The 15,018-nt window shown below is 47.4% G+C and overlaps 1 long non-coding RNA gene across 1 annotated transcript; it reads left to right on the top strand.

The window, feature by feature from the left end:
* Window positions 1–10,653: 10,653 nt before the first annotated feature.
* LOC112810776 (uncharacterized) lies at window positions 10,654–13,020 on the top strand. The gene is made up of 3 exons (XR_003204888.2): window positions 10,654–10,791; window positions 11,560–11,656; window positions 12,196–13,020. It is a non-coding gene; the product is annotated as an uncharacterized lncRNA (long non-coding RNA).
* The last annotated feature ends 1,998 nt before the right edge of the window (window positions 13,021–15,018 follow it).

Genomic DNA, 15,018 nt, shown 5'->3' with positions numbered 1-15,018 from the left:
AGAAGCGGGTCTCCTGCTGAGCAGGGAGCCCGATGTGGGACTCGATCCCAGGACCCTGGGATCAGGACCTGAGCCGAAGGCAGACGCTTAACGACTGAGCCACCCAGGCGCCCCTGATCATAGGTCTTAAGAAGCCTTGTAGCTTCTAGTTTTACTCTCTTGAAATCTAGCTGCCATGCTGTAAGGAACTCCGAGCTCCCTTCCTGGACAGTGAGGCCATACGAAGAGGCCCTGGAGGATGAGATAGCATGTGGGAAAAGGCCATGTGGAGAAAAACCGAGGCACCCCAGCCAATAGCAAGTGCCAAGGCCCCAGGCAGGTCAGAGAAGTCATCTGGATCTTTCATGCCATGCCAGCCACCAGCCAAATGCAGCCACTTGAATGACCCCAGGTAACACCATGTGGAGCAGAGGAACCATCCAGTCAGGTCAAAGAATGATGAGAAATAATAAGTGGTTGTTGTTTTAAGCCACTGTGTTTTTGGATTGTCTGTTACAAAGCAATAGACAATGATAGATTGATTTTTTTTTAATTTTTAAAAAGATTTTATTTATTTATTCGAGAGAGAGAGAAAGCACGAGAAGGGGGAGGGGGAGAGGCAGGGGGGAGAAACAGAATCCCCGCTGAGCAAGGAGCCCGACGCAGGGCTCAATCCCAGGACCCCGAGATCATGACCTGAGCTGAAATCAAGAGTCAGTCGCTTAACCGACTGAGCCACCCAGCACAGCAAAGCAATAGACAATGGAAACAGCACTGTTATTTTGGGGACTTTGTTACTACAGCCAAATCTATGTTCTACTGGACATAGTTTCAAATGCCCAGCTTGAACTAGCTGAGATTAGAGGATGAAGTTTGTGAAGATTTGGAGGTTAGTGCCCATGTGCTCTAAGGGAAAGCTGAGCGCCTGACCATCAGAGGAAAGGGGATGATGAAACTTTGGACAGATCCAGACTGACTCGGAGACTCTCCATCACTTGCTTTCTCTTCTCTCTGGACAGGCTTTGTTCAGCCCTCTCTGTTCCTTGTGGTACTGCAGAGTTTCTGCCATCAATAGCTCACTCTTGCTGAGTCCATGATTTAAAAAAGCAAAGAGGGACGCCTGAGTGGTTCAGTCTGTTAAGTGTCTGACTCGGCTCAGGTCATGATCTCGGGGTCCTGGGATGGAGCCCTGGGGCAGGCTCAGCTCCCCGCTCAGTGGGGAGTCTGCTTCCCCCTTCCCTCTGGCCCCCCACCCCCTGCTCGTGCTCTCTCTCTCAAATAAATAAATAAATACAATCTTTAAAAAAAATGAAAAGAATCCTGGGAAAGGGCTAAGATTGGCTACAAATTCCCTGCCCCTCTCCCCACAAACCATGTGGCTGGGGTGGGAGGCAAAGTCTATAAGAAAATGGCAGGATCCATAAGAACTCTGGTTTGGAGAAGGGAGGAGGAACAGTCCCTAAGCAGCGTCCCTAAGCAGGGGATGCCATTGGCGCCTCAACCATAGTCCCTCAGCATGTGCCATTTCTGGGCACGCCACCTGGCTTACAACTGCCTGCACTGTGACTGTCTTAGGGCTTTTTCTGCAAGTTGGAGCTACCTACACCCACCTCCTAACTCTGGTCATCAAACCACTTGACCCAGATGTAGCAGTCACGGTTCTTTGTTGCATACAGTAGAAGCCACTAACTAGTTTAAATAGCAAAGGGGATGTGTTCAAGGATGTTAGGGAGACCACCGAATCTCTAGGAGGGCCAGAGATCAGTCCTGGGGCTTACCAAGTCCTAATACCACCCAGGATTTTCAGCCGCTATTCACACTGCGGAATTGATTTTCCAGGTTGCCTCCTTCTTCTTCTCACTCTTTCAGATAAAATTCTGGTGTGAATACCAAAATATTGCCAGATAAAATATGATGCTACATAACCACACAGGCGAGGAATGAGTGGGAAAGGATGGGCCCTAGTTGGATGGTTGCCAGGGGTAGATAGACTGTTGAGGGCTCCTCATAGTCTTGTGTCTTTCATCCTTTCAAAATTCTCTAAATTAAAAATTTCTTGAGGGCCTTCCGGGTGGCTCAGTCGGTTAATCATCTGCCTTTGGGTCAGGTCATGATTCCAGGGTCCTGGGCTCCCTGCTTGTCAGGGTGTCTGCTTCTCTCTCTCACCCTCCCTCTGTGTTCTCTCTCAAATAAATAATAAATAACATCTTTAAAAAAGGGGCGGCTGCGCCTGGGTGGCTCATTAAGTTGAATGTCTGCCTTCAGCTCAGGGCATGATCTTGGGGTCCTGGGATCGAGCCCCATGCCCACCCGGGCTCTCTGCTCGGCGGGGTGTCTGCTTCTCCCTCTCCCTCTTCTTCTGTGCTCTCTCTCAAATAAATAAATAAAAATTGAAAAAAAAGGGCGCCTGGGTGGCTCAGTTGGTTAAGCGACTGCCTTCGGCTCAGGTCATGATCCTGGAGTCCCAGGATCGAGTCCCACATCGGGCTCCCTGCTCAGCGGGGGGTCTGCTTCTCCCTCTGACCCTCTTCCCTCTCATGCTCTCTGTCTCTCATTCTCTCTCTCTCTCAAATAAATAAATAAAATCTTTAAAAAAAATTGAAAAAAAAAAGAATTCTCTATTTTTCTTGTGGTGAAGATTACGTGGCTGTATGCACTTGTCAAAACTCATAAAACAATACACTAAAAAGGATGTATTTTACTCTATATAAATTCTACCTGAATAAAAAATTGTTTTAAAGAGATGAAAATTGTAAGCACCAAAGGAACTGGTAAAGAGGTTTCACGATGTCTATATTTCCTACCAGTTGCAATGTTGACAACTAAACAGATGTTTCCCACTTTGACTTGTGGGAAAATGCTAGCAAATGCTGACTTGCAAGGTGAGCGAAGCAGGATGCCAGAGATCAACAAACATTGTTTTCTCTCCTTCTATTAAAATAGAATTTGTAATTGGGCATCTGGCCTCCCAGCCAAGGCTATGTTTCTCAGCCTCTCTGGAGCCAGGTAAGGGCTTGTAGCTGCCTTCTGTCCAATGGAATGTGGGAAGAAACAACTTCCAAGTTGCATCCCTAAAGGCAAAGATGTGGCCTCCCTTTCTCTGTTCTTCCTCTTGGCAGGAATGTGACCCCGACACTGGGGGTGGACAGACATCCTGGACCACCACAACTGACTTTTTATTTGTGAAATGAAGGCCTTTAAAATATAATTAAAGCAATGTTCCATAGATTTATCAATTGTGGTTCATCTACATCATAAATGAATTAGAATTCTTCATGCTTATTTGAAGGGATTTTAACTGAGAAAAGTAAGGTAGAGAGAAGTGAATATAACATGATGTCAAACAGTGACCAAAAGAATCCCTTGTAAATATGTATATATATGTTTGCATACTGGGAGGTGGTGGAGAAAGCTGTGGAAGGAAACACCTCAGGCTGCCACCATTGGTAATATTGGTGACCTGGGTCAGGACAGGAAATAGGGGAGAGTAAGAGCAAAACAGGGTTGCAAGTGAAAGAAATAGATGATAAAAATAATGTGTATAACAAGATGCCTTTTATATCAAATTATACATGTAAAATTGTGTATATCTGCGTGGCAAAAACTGAATGACATTCAAGAGAATATCAACAGTGGTATCTCTGGGTGGTGAGATTTAGGTTGCTTATATTTTCTTTATTTTTAAAATTTGTGTTTTTACAGTGAGTATTTTTAACTTATATAATCATTAAAAAATAAAATATTTTAATTTCAGAAAACACAACAAATACATAAAGGCAAATTTGCAGGGGGGAAAAATACAGGACTTCTGCTGCCAGTAATGGTGGTCTAAGAAATCAGAAAGCACCCTCTCACTGAAGAACAAATGAAAATGCAGGATGAAATGCATGGGGAAAGTTACTATAAGGAGCAAAGCACTAGTAAGAGGGTAAGGAAATAGCACCCCAAATCCGAAATAAAACAAGAGGGGAACCCAGAACTCAAATGCCTTCAGAACAAATGCTTTCATGTTGTTCTAAAGGCATTTTCCAATCCAGAAGACAGTTTGGGACTAGAGAGGCAAAAGTAAAGGCCCAGGTCCACCCTGACCAGAGAGTCTGAACATCAGCTCTTCTTTTTAAGCTGGGATCTGAATGCCGTCACACTCAAGGTAGGAGTGAGCTCGAAGTCACTTAGGCTTCGTGTGAACTAACAGCTTATCCTGTACCCGCTAAGTCAGGTAAGCCTAGGTCTTGTCCTGGGTTAATGCCCCTCTGCAGTAACATACAACCATACTAGGTCTTCAGATTCTTCCAACAAGTCTAAGACAGCATGAACAAGAATGAGCAGAATCAGCAGATATGACAGTGTACACACAAATACTTCGGATTTCTGACCATATCATATACGCAAATTTTTGTCCTGCCCCTTTTTGTAAATTATTTGTATGAACCTGGAACAAGCAGCTATATTCCCTTGGACTGTTCATCTGTGACCTGACCTTACTGTTAGACCTCTGCTCTTTGCCCTGGAAAGTAACTAAGGAGACAACCCTCACACTACAGAGGGCAAAATAAATGAGACACCAAAGCTAAGATTTCATTTCTCAGTTCACCTATGCTAGGAAAGAGCTATGGGGTGAGTCTCCATTTCCCCTTTCTTCCTCCCACTGCCTGGAATGTGGATGTGGTGGGAACCATCTCGGACCACGCAGGCCGGGGCGCCCCCCAAGGGATGGCAAGGCCATGGGTTAAAGCAGTCTGGATCCCTGATACCATGAAGCCCTGGACTGTCTATACCTGGTCTACTGGTGAGAGAGAAAGTTCTACTTTGTTTAAGCCACTGTTATATGGAGTTCTGTGACGGGGCTCATATCCTACAAACCTATGTCCTATCTAAGTGCTCATTATACATGAGCAATTTCTCATGTTTCTAAAATCCCCTTAGAAATATCAGTCTTGGGGCGCCTAGGTGGCTCAGTCGGTTAAGCATTTGCCTTCGGCTCAGGTCGTGATCCCAGGGTCCTGGGATGGAGTCCCGCACCGAGCTCCCTGCTCAGCGGGGAGCCTGCTTCACCCTTTGTCTGCAGCTCCCCCTGCTTCTGCTCTGTCTCTCTCTCTCTCTCTGACAGATAAATAAAATCTTTAAAAAAAAAAAGAAAAAGAAATGTAAGTTTGAAGTTATTGAATTTTTATTCACTCATACCCATATTGATTTACCCAACACATATTTGTGCAGGTCCCTGGATGGGTGATAGATATGTAATGATGAACAAAACTGCCCTCATAGAGCTTACATCCTAAGTGGAGGGAGAAGGCAATAAACAAGAAAACTAAATAAATAAAACTTTTCTATTTTCAGAGATACCACGTTCCAAAATGTGTGGCAGAGACTGGCTAATTTGTCACTAAAATGGCTTCCCTTCGCTCCTTTGCACACAGCTGGACCACATTTCCCGTCATTCCTTGCAGTCAGGTATGTGAGCCAATAGCACGAGAGCAAATGTGTTGTGTTGGACCTCCAGGTATGACCCTAAAAACCTCCCACTGGTGGCCCTCACCTCTTTCAACATCCACTGATAGAGAGGACTGGGGACAGGGAGGGGCAAGCCAACTAAAGTCACCCAGAGCCACTAGATAGAAGGAGGCTGAGTCCCTGGGTGACTCAGGGGCAGATCCACCCTACTGATTGCATTACACTATGGTGTGAAGGAAATATAGATTGAATTAAGCCACCGAAATTTGGGGGTTCTTTGGTTAACAGTAGCTAGTAATTTACCTTACCTAATATACTCCATGAAGCAAAGATTCTGGAAGACTACAAAAATTACTCTAATTTTTCACCTTTCTGTCTCCCTGCCCTTTGCCATCTGACTTCCCAGCAACTTCCTTCAAAGGGTGGAGTCTATTCCTCTCCCCCACCCCCCGGCCTTGAATCTGAGCAGGTGTTGGGAACAGATGCGGTCAACAGAATGTGGAAGAAGGGAATGGCGTGACGGTTGCCAACAATAGCTAACTCCCTGACCAAATAAATTCAGAAAAAAAAAAAAATGTCCTGGATCTTTTGGGACACATGCGCTCGGAGAAGCCAGCCGCCATGTAAGATCACCATGCTGGAGTGGCCAGGTGTATTTGCTCTGGTCAACAGCCCACTGACCTTTCATCTGACAGTCAGCAACATTGCCAGCTACGTGAGTGAGCCACCTTGGCCACCCAGGCCAGTCGAGTTTTTAAATGACTCCAGCCTCACCCAGCATCTGACTTCAACCGAAGGAAGCCCAGCCCAGCCCCACTGAGCCCTTCTTTAATAACTGATCCGTACGGTCAGAGGAAAAAGAAAACGGTTGGTTAAACTGCTTAATTTTCGGATAATTTGTTATGCAGCAAAAGATAACTGAAACACTGGGGTTGCAAATTCTACCCTGACCCTCATCCTACAGCAGCCAGACATATAAGCCAGTGAGCAGGGCCTGGTGTGGGACAACAGGGCATGGTGCGGACCCTGATTTACCAGGGAACCCATGCTGTGCTGCTCTAGGCTGTATTTGCCCCCAGATCTGTCCCCCATCCTCCCCTTTCTGCCTGCATCCCAGCCACAGTTCCCCGTCTCCCCGTTTATCTGGATTTATCCGGGGTTCTGCCAGTGGGAAGCCGTGGCAGGAGCCCGGAGAGTGGGAGCAAGAGGCCATAAGTCATCCCTCTCCCCGTTGTTGTGCCTCCTCGAAGCTCCAGCCAGCTTGACAATCCCATTGGGTCTCCAGCTTCTTTTAGGTGACTTTGTCTCAGGGATCTGCTGATACCACCTCCTCCCTTTGTTGCTCCAGCCTGGGGTGACAGTGCTGCTAATTTCTGATTGCTTCACTGGCTCCTGCTTGGCCCCCCAGCTCCTCCACCTGGTGCATAACCACCTCCTTGTGTTAATGTCCCTCTGTTCTAATATCTGTATCTGCACCAGGCCCTTACAGGTATAGCAGCTCCAGCCCACTGTGCCCAGCAGAAAAGTGGGCTCCATGTTGTCAGATACCCCAATATGGCAGAAGCCAGAAATCAAGAGTGTCATGGGGGTGTTCCGATTTTTCAAATGCTCTGGATGCCAATGGTCCTCTTACTTCAGAGTAGGTAGAAGCCGCAGGAGAGACTGAGGAGGAGGACTTACTAGGTCAGTGAACAGACCTTTATTGAGCACCTACTGTGTGCAGGTACTGTGTGAGGAGCTGGGGACAAAGTGGTAAGCAAGAGAGGTGAGTCCCTGCCCTGCAAGCTTACCTTATAGTGGGGGAGACAGACAAACGAATGAAGGAGAGGAAGAACAGTGTGTGGAACATGCCATGCAGAAGGAAAGGTGGGTGATATTGTGTGAATGTGGGTGTGGGGGAGTCAGGCTTTAGTTGGGGTGACATAATGGCAGCATCGAGTTGGGGCACCTGAGCTGAGAGACCTCAAGCACAAGAGAGCCAGGCCTACAAAGATCTGGGAGAACCCTGTTCCCAGAAGAGGGAGCGGCTGTCACAAAGTCCTGGAGCCAGGAGGAAAGAGCTGGAAGTGTGTGAGAAACAGCGAGAAGGGATGGCTGGGCCAGAAGGAGTGAAAGGGAAGTTGAAGGACTATGTGGGGTTGGAGAGACTGCCGTGGCCACAGGAAGGAGCTTGGATTTTACCGTTTAAGCGCAATGAGAAGCCGTTGGAAGGTTTTTTGTTTTTGTTTTTTAAAGATTTTATTTGACAGAGAGAGACACAGCGGGAGAGGGAACACAAGCTCGGAGAGTGAGAGAGGGAGAAGCAGGCCTCCCACTGAGCAGGGAGCCCGATGCGGGGCTCGAACCCAGGACCCTGGGATCATGACCTGAGCCGAAGGCAGACACTCAACAACTGAGCCACCCAGGCGCCCCCCCGCCGTTGGAAGGTTTTAAGAAGGGAAGTAATATGATCTGGTTTATGTTTTTGAAAGACACCTCCCCCCAAAAGTATAGTATAAGGACGCCAAGTAGGACACAAGATTAGAGGCTGGGAAACCAGTCTGTAAGCAATCGCGGTAGCCCAGGTGGTGCTGAATGGGGTTCGGGCCAGGGTGTTAACAGTAGAGCAGTGAGAAGTGGGTGGGTTTGGTGGAGCTGTGTCACAGAAACCAGAAGGGGAGTTTTCAGACAGGACTGGTCTGGAGGACTTGTTAAAAGGCAGACTGCTGGGTCCTGTCCCCAGAGATTACAGTTCAGTGGGTCTAGGGCAACAGAGAATTTGCATTTCTAACAAGTTGTCATATGATACTACTCTTGTTGCTGCAGACCCAGAGATCACACTTTGAAAACCACTAAGTCTAAAACAATGCTTTCTAATAGAAATATAAGGCAAGCCACGTGTGTTATTTGAAAATTTCTAGGGGCACATGGCTGGCTCAGTTGGAAGAGCACACAACTCTTGATCGTGGGGTCATGAGTTCAAGCCCCATGTTGGGTGTAGAGATTGCTTAAATACATTTTAAAATAAAATAAAATTTTCTAGTGGCCATGGCTAAAAAGACAAAAAGGTGAAAGTATTTTAATAAAATATTTCAGTCATATATGTTATTATTAATATATCCCAAATACTATCATTTCAACGAGTTACCCATGTTTTTAAAATTTTTTAAAGATTTATTTATTTGAGAGAGAGAAAGAATGAACAGGAGGAGCAGAGGGAGAAGAAGAGAGAATCTGAAGGAGACTCCGTGCTCAGCATGGAGCTCCACAGGGCTCCATCTCACCACCCAGAGATCACGACCTGAGCCAAAACCAAAAGTCAGTCGCTTAACTGACTGTGCCACCCAGGCGCCCCTACATGTTACTAATGTTTTTACAATTCTTGAGATATTTTACATTCTTTTTCTTTCTCTGTTATTGTAGGACCAGTGTTGAGGATAGAGAATTGCCTCTTGAGTTTAGGTATAGGGAAGAGCTTTAGCAACACAAAAGTATCAGGGTTTTTTGTGAAACAGAGGGAGAGAGGTGGAGGGGAGGGCATGTAGACACTTCTCTCCTGAAGTTTGGCTATGTTACTATAATGGATGGATCAGGGTGACAACACTGAAACCCAACATTGGATATTAACAACACAAACACAAAAGAAACATCCAGACATTATTAGGTGCCTCCTGATTGAAGAACTCACCATCACCCATGAAGTATACTTACCCCTAAATTAAACCTGAAATTGACCCAGACTCTAGACCTACCATTTTGCAGGACATACAGGACACAGAAGAACATAATAAATGACACCAAGAAATGGAACTAGCCAAGTCAGACTATGAGATGAATGAGAGGGAGGGTGAACTGCGCTGGAATAAAAGACTTAAACAGATGCCAACAAAACACAACACATAGATCCTGTTTGGAGTCTGATATGAACCAGTCAACAGTTAAGACATTTATAAGACAATCAGGGAAATTTGGAGACAAGTTGGGTATTAAATAAAATTAAGAAATTATTTGTTGTTAAGTGTGATAAAGGTTTGTGGGTTTTTTTTTTTTTTAAGAAACTTGTATTTTAGGGGCGACTGGGTGGCTTAGTCGGTTAAGCGGCTGCCTTCAGCTCGGGTCATAATCCTGGGGTCCTGGCATCGAGCCCCATGTCTGGCTCCCTGCTCGGCGAGAGCCTGCTTCTCCCTCTCCCTCTGCCTACTTGTGCTCTCTCTCTGTCAAATAAATAAAATCTTTAAAAAAAAAGAAACTTGTATTTTAGAGATACATATAAAAGTATTTGTGGATGAAATCATATGATGTCTGGGATTTGCTTTAAACTAATTCTGCAGGGAGGGAGGCAGAAAAAACATAACAAGATTGGCCATATGTTGATAATTGTTGAGGAAAGGTGATGGGTACCTGGGGGATCATTACACTATTCTGTTTTTATGCATGGTTGAACATTACCATAATGTGAAGTTTTTTGGGTTTTTTTGTTTTTAAAGGGGATAGAGGGGTAGCTGTGAAGAAAAAGAGAGAAAAGAAGGGGAAGGGATTTTTCTTCTTTTAAGACTAAAGCGCCATGCTCCCTGCTCAGCGGGGAGTCGGCTTCTTCCTCTGACCCTCTCTCCTCTCATGCTCTCTCTCTCTCACTCTCTCTCTCAAATAAAGAAATAAAATTTTTTTAAAAAAGAAAAAGACTAAAGTGCCATGAACAGGCTCGAGAGCTGACAAGGAATAGTGGAGATTCAGGAGAGCCGCAGGCGGCTGAGCTGGCTCCGGGGCATACACGGTGTGTGTGCGCGGGGGTGTCTCGCTGGTTGTCAGGGGACTGCGCAGCCCCACCCCCCCCCCCCCCCCCCCGGGCCCCCCCCCCCCGCAGCCCCCAAGCGGCTGCGACTCCTGGGACAGAACAGACGCCCCTACCCACCCGCTAAGGTCCATCTGGCTTGACCAACCGCCCGCGCCTGCGCAGCATCCCCCCCACGGCCGCGGGGCTCAGTTCTGACACCCCACAATCCCCCGCGCCTCTCTGGAAGCGCACTCTCTGAGCGGGCGAGGCCTCAGCCACCATATTTGAGCAAGGTGAGGCAGGGATGTCGCGTAGCCTTCTGGGAAATGCAGTTTGCTTGCTAGGCTAAACCCACCGCTTAACTCACGCACGAGACTACGTGCCCCACAATGCACCGCGCGCGCAGCGGCTGAGCGGTGTGTTGCTGCCCCCCCATGGCAGATGAGAGGTTATGTTTAAACCTGGGACTAGGGCTGAGAGGGTCACGAGCCGGGACCGGACTGGGGGACGCTGAGGGTTGCCCTGGGAACCTCTGGGAGGCCTCTCCAGAGGGGAGGGCCCCGGACCTGGACCAAGGAAGAGTGGTGGTGGTGAAGAAGTTGGAGGTAGGGCCCACTATGAAGATTAAATGAAATTATTATTGTTATCATTACAGCTAGTACTTACAGAGTAAGTACTTATGTGTGAGGCACTGCTCCCAGCTTTTTACATGAACCATCTCATTTAATCCTCTGAACAACCAGTTGAGGTACTATCAGCCCCTGCTTTACAAGAATGAAGTTGAGGCCCAGAGAAGGGAATAATTTGCCCAAGTCAATTCAGCTGGTCAGTGGCAGAGCTGGGATATGAACCTAGGCTGTCAGGATTCCCAGTCAGTGCTTTTCTGCACTAAGACTGTAACACCCTCTGATCACTCTGGTAAATTAGCCCAAGATTGTAATTAGCACATGAATCAACTCAAAATGGCCATTAGTATGTGGATCTCTGAGCTGGTGATTATGTTTCTGCCCAAGTTTGTGATTTAGCCCTGCTCCAGGACAGAGTTTACAATCAGCATAGATTTATAATTAGCACATGAATCAGAACGGGTTTATGTTCCCAGAGATCAGATTTCTGATTAGCACTTGAATCAACAGTCGTTTGTGTTAGAAGCTGGAATCACTAGTTTCTGATTAGCACACAGATCTGTGCACACAGGGATTATGTTTACACCTAGAAAGCCCTACCCGCTTCTGGGCCAGGTGACCTCCTCCTTAAAAGTTGCCCTCATCCCTTCACTGAACCTCCCCACCCCCAACCCCACTGTCATGCACCGGCAGGTAGCCTTGCTGATTTCCTTGTCCCTCCTCTCTCCCCCATCTTGTTCATAACAGAATATCACAGCGACAACCACAGTTCAGAAATTACCTATTCTCTTTCTGCCTATTGAGGAGACAAAATTCCAAAGCCTGGACTGTACCTGACTGACAGGTGTGTTCCCAGCATCAGGCCTAGCACATAGTGAGGGCTCAATAAATGCTTGGGAAAAGAATGTTGGATGCTCACCATCATCTTTATGCATCGACCTAAAGATCGAGCAAATCAAGCCATATTCACTTTGCCCTCAAAAGAGTAAAATTTGTGGTCACCCAGCCCAAAGGCCGGGGCCCAGTGTAGGTGGTTGGGTGGGTGTTCAGGGTGGGGCCGAGACGTCTCCCTGGAGCAGGATTTGGTATAGTGGATGGAAGGAGATCCCACCTCCTCTTCCTGCTGCCTCCCCCAAGGCAGCAGATCTGGTGGTGGTTGATGTTGGGTCCATTATAATCCATATACTCTGCATAATTGTGACTGGGAGGAAGCTGCCCAGCCTGGGAATAAGTTCTCAACCCTCTTTGCATCCGGGGTGGCCACGTGACTAGTTCTTTCCAATAAAATATGGGCAGAAGGGAGATTTATCAAAGGTCACTTCTGGGCCAAGTTTTTTAAGAAGCCAGTGAAATTTCTCCACCCTGTCTCCTCCCATTTGCCAGGTGGAAGCAGATAATTCTGAGCCCCAGGGAATAATGGAGGCATAAGATTAACAAGTATGCTGTGTGAGTCACCAGATGGAGGACAGCTGCCAACCAAGCAGGACACCTGTGGCAAGAAATTAACTATTGTATGAAGTCACTGAAATCAAGAGAGTTCTTTGTTACAGTAGCTGACATTATATGCACTGATACTCCAACCCTTCCTCTCTGGTCCCCTGACAGCAGTAAACCTTGGGCACCCCCCTATCATTCAGTGAAATGAGCCTCTAATCCCCAGTTGTGATGTTCACGCTTTCACATAGCAGTTTCATACAGTGGCCCAAAGGCTCTATGTTTACTAATTAAAAGTTATCAGTATATTACCCTCCATTCTTTGCACAAATGTAAACTTTCCCCTGTGTTCTTATGGAAGTTCTCTTCCAGGTTGACAGTTGGGAGTTATTAAAGCAGACCCTGAACATTGCGTTGGGTCTTCTACCATAGTTAAGCAGAGCCTCATGCACAGGATCTTGTGGTTGCCCTGTAGAAGTCAGTGCTTGCCAGAGATCCATCAGTCTGACTTAGGGTGGTTAGTGTATATGTCTGGGAGGGTGGGAGGATGTACTCATCTTCCTGCCCATCTCTTTTGACCCATCCATATGGGAATGCACCTTCAGACCTAACCTTTAAAGTGAGCTCCTTGGGGCGCCTGCGTGGCTCAGTTGGTTAAGCATCTGCCTTTGGCTCAGGTCATGATCCCAGGGTCCTGGGATCGAGCCCCGCATCGGGCTCCCTGCTCGGCGGGGAGCCTGCTTCTCCCTCTCCCGCTCCCCCTGCTTGTGCTCTCTTTCTCTCTCTCTCTGTCAAATAAATAAATAAAATCTTAAAAAAATAAAACAAAAAAATAAAGTGACTCCTTAGTCCCCAGTACCAATTCATGTGCTAATTACAAAGCTGAGCTAATTCCAGTGAACCCTGCTGGCTGGACTTGGGTTGGTGGGTACTAGTTGAGGATAAAGGGACACCACCTCCATCCATCATTGCTCAAACGTCCCCCAACTTGAAAGGGGCCTAAGTTTATAAAGTCTTTTTTTGACAGACTGACTTCGTTGATTTGAATGTCCATGTGCACATGTCCGTGTGCACGTGTGTGCATACCATACCTTGTAGGTGTTTGATCTGGCTTTCTGAATATGTTTCTTGTGTATATGTGTGGGAATGTGGCTCACGCATGCAAGAGGGAATCTGGGCAGAGTGTGTTTCTACACATCGGATCTCTCACATGTCTGAGTGTGAGTCTGTGTGTGTGTATGTCAGAGGTGTGTGACGAGGTGTGCACTTGTGTATGTCCCCTGTATTTGAACATGAAGCCAGGTGTATACGTGTTCCCTGCACCTGCTGTGTCTGTGTTCTGGTGAGCTTCTGAGTCCGTGATGTGCATGTATGGATATGTGTATGTGTGTACTCAGGCAGATTCTGTGTGTGTATACGAGCAATCCCCGTCCCCCCAAGGCCCCCTCAGCTCTCAGGCAGTTTAACCTCATTCTTCCTGCTGTGGCTCTTTCCGCTGCTTTTGTCCCCTTCTCCAGATGTTGTAATTAAGTAAATGCGGCAATTAAGCAGAACCCCCCAAACCACCATCCCACCAGGATCCCCTTGCAGGAGCTAATGAGAGATCACAGCACATGCAGAGTCAGGCACCACAGGGACCCCCCAGACTGCACATGCTATAGCATGAGGGCACACAAACAACACAGAGTCCCTTTGCCCACCTGCTTTGTTCATACTCATCCTTCAGGTCTCAGCATAAAGGTCCCCTCCTCCAGGAAGCCTCTGTCACTGGGGGTGGAGGGGGGGGCAGGGGCACCTAAAGGGTTGGACTCTGCCTCTGGGACCCCACACCCCTCTGCTTCCTCCATCAGAGCCCTGACCACTCTGGCCTGTGCTTTGCCATCAAAGCCCTTAATTATTTTGCCCAGTGCATCCTCTGTCACTGGGGGACGCACTGGGGACCCCCAGCCCTGGCCACTGTGGCCGGGCCTCTTCATGACAGTCCCAGTCTCTGCAGCCCAAGCTTCTCCCAGCCCAGCCCTGATCACTCTGGGCTGTCTAGAGAGGTGTCTTTTTCACTTTTGAAATTTGAGCTCAGTGAAAGCAGGACCTGACACTGCCTTGGTGACACTTCTGCTGCAGTCATTTAGCACACAACCATGGCCAGACAGCTCCAGTAAATGTCAAACTAGCATCTTTGCCTCTGCCCCTCTCTGTTTCCGAGCCCCGCTTTATGTCCCTAAATATGTCTGTTTCTCTGGCACACGCTTAGAAAGCGAAACCCCTCAATCCACCAGCTTTCAGCACAGCTGTAGCGGACAGTTCCCTGTAAGTCAAGTGCTGTAGTGGACAGCATGGAAGTCACAGATGTCCCTGGTTTAGCCCAGTGGTTCTCGAAGTGTGGTCCCTGGACCCGCAGCATTAGCATCCCTTGTGAACTCGTTAGAAATGCAAATGTTTGGGCCTCACCTAGAAGTACTGGATCAGAAACTCTAGGACTGGGGCCTAGAGATCTATTGTTAAGGTTATCCCAACATAACTAAAGTGTGAGGACAACTGGTTTACTTCACGCGAGGCATCCCTCTCTGCTTTTCTGCCTCAGATCTCAGATGGCTCTCAGTACCACCCTCTCCCCCTACCAAAGAGATGACCATCACCCAAAGGGGTTAAGGACTAGTGTATAAATGCAGGGGCAGGGGGAAGAAATTTTGCAGGGGGGGAAGAAAGGGGAGGAACCATAATTCTGATGTGTTCTACAAGTTCCTTAATGTTCCCCAGCTGAACTGAGCCCCA

Source organism: Callorhinus ursinus, unplaced genomic scaffold (assembly GCF_003265705.2).
Source record: "Callorhinus ursinus isolate GAN/ISIS: 27379988/994484 unplaced genomic scaffold, GSC_fseal_2.0 scaffold61, whole genome shotgun sequence".
Classification (NCBI taxonomy): domain Eukaryota; kingdom Metazoa; phylum Chordata; class Mammalia; order Carnivora; family Otariidae; genus Callorhinus; species Callorhinus ursinus.
Note: the sequence above shows the minus strand (reverse complement) of the source record. Positions and strands in the feature narration are given on the sequence as shown.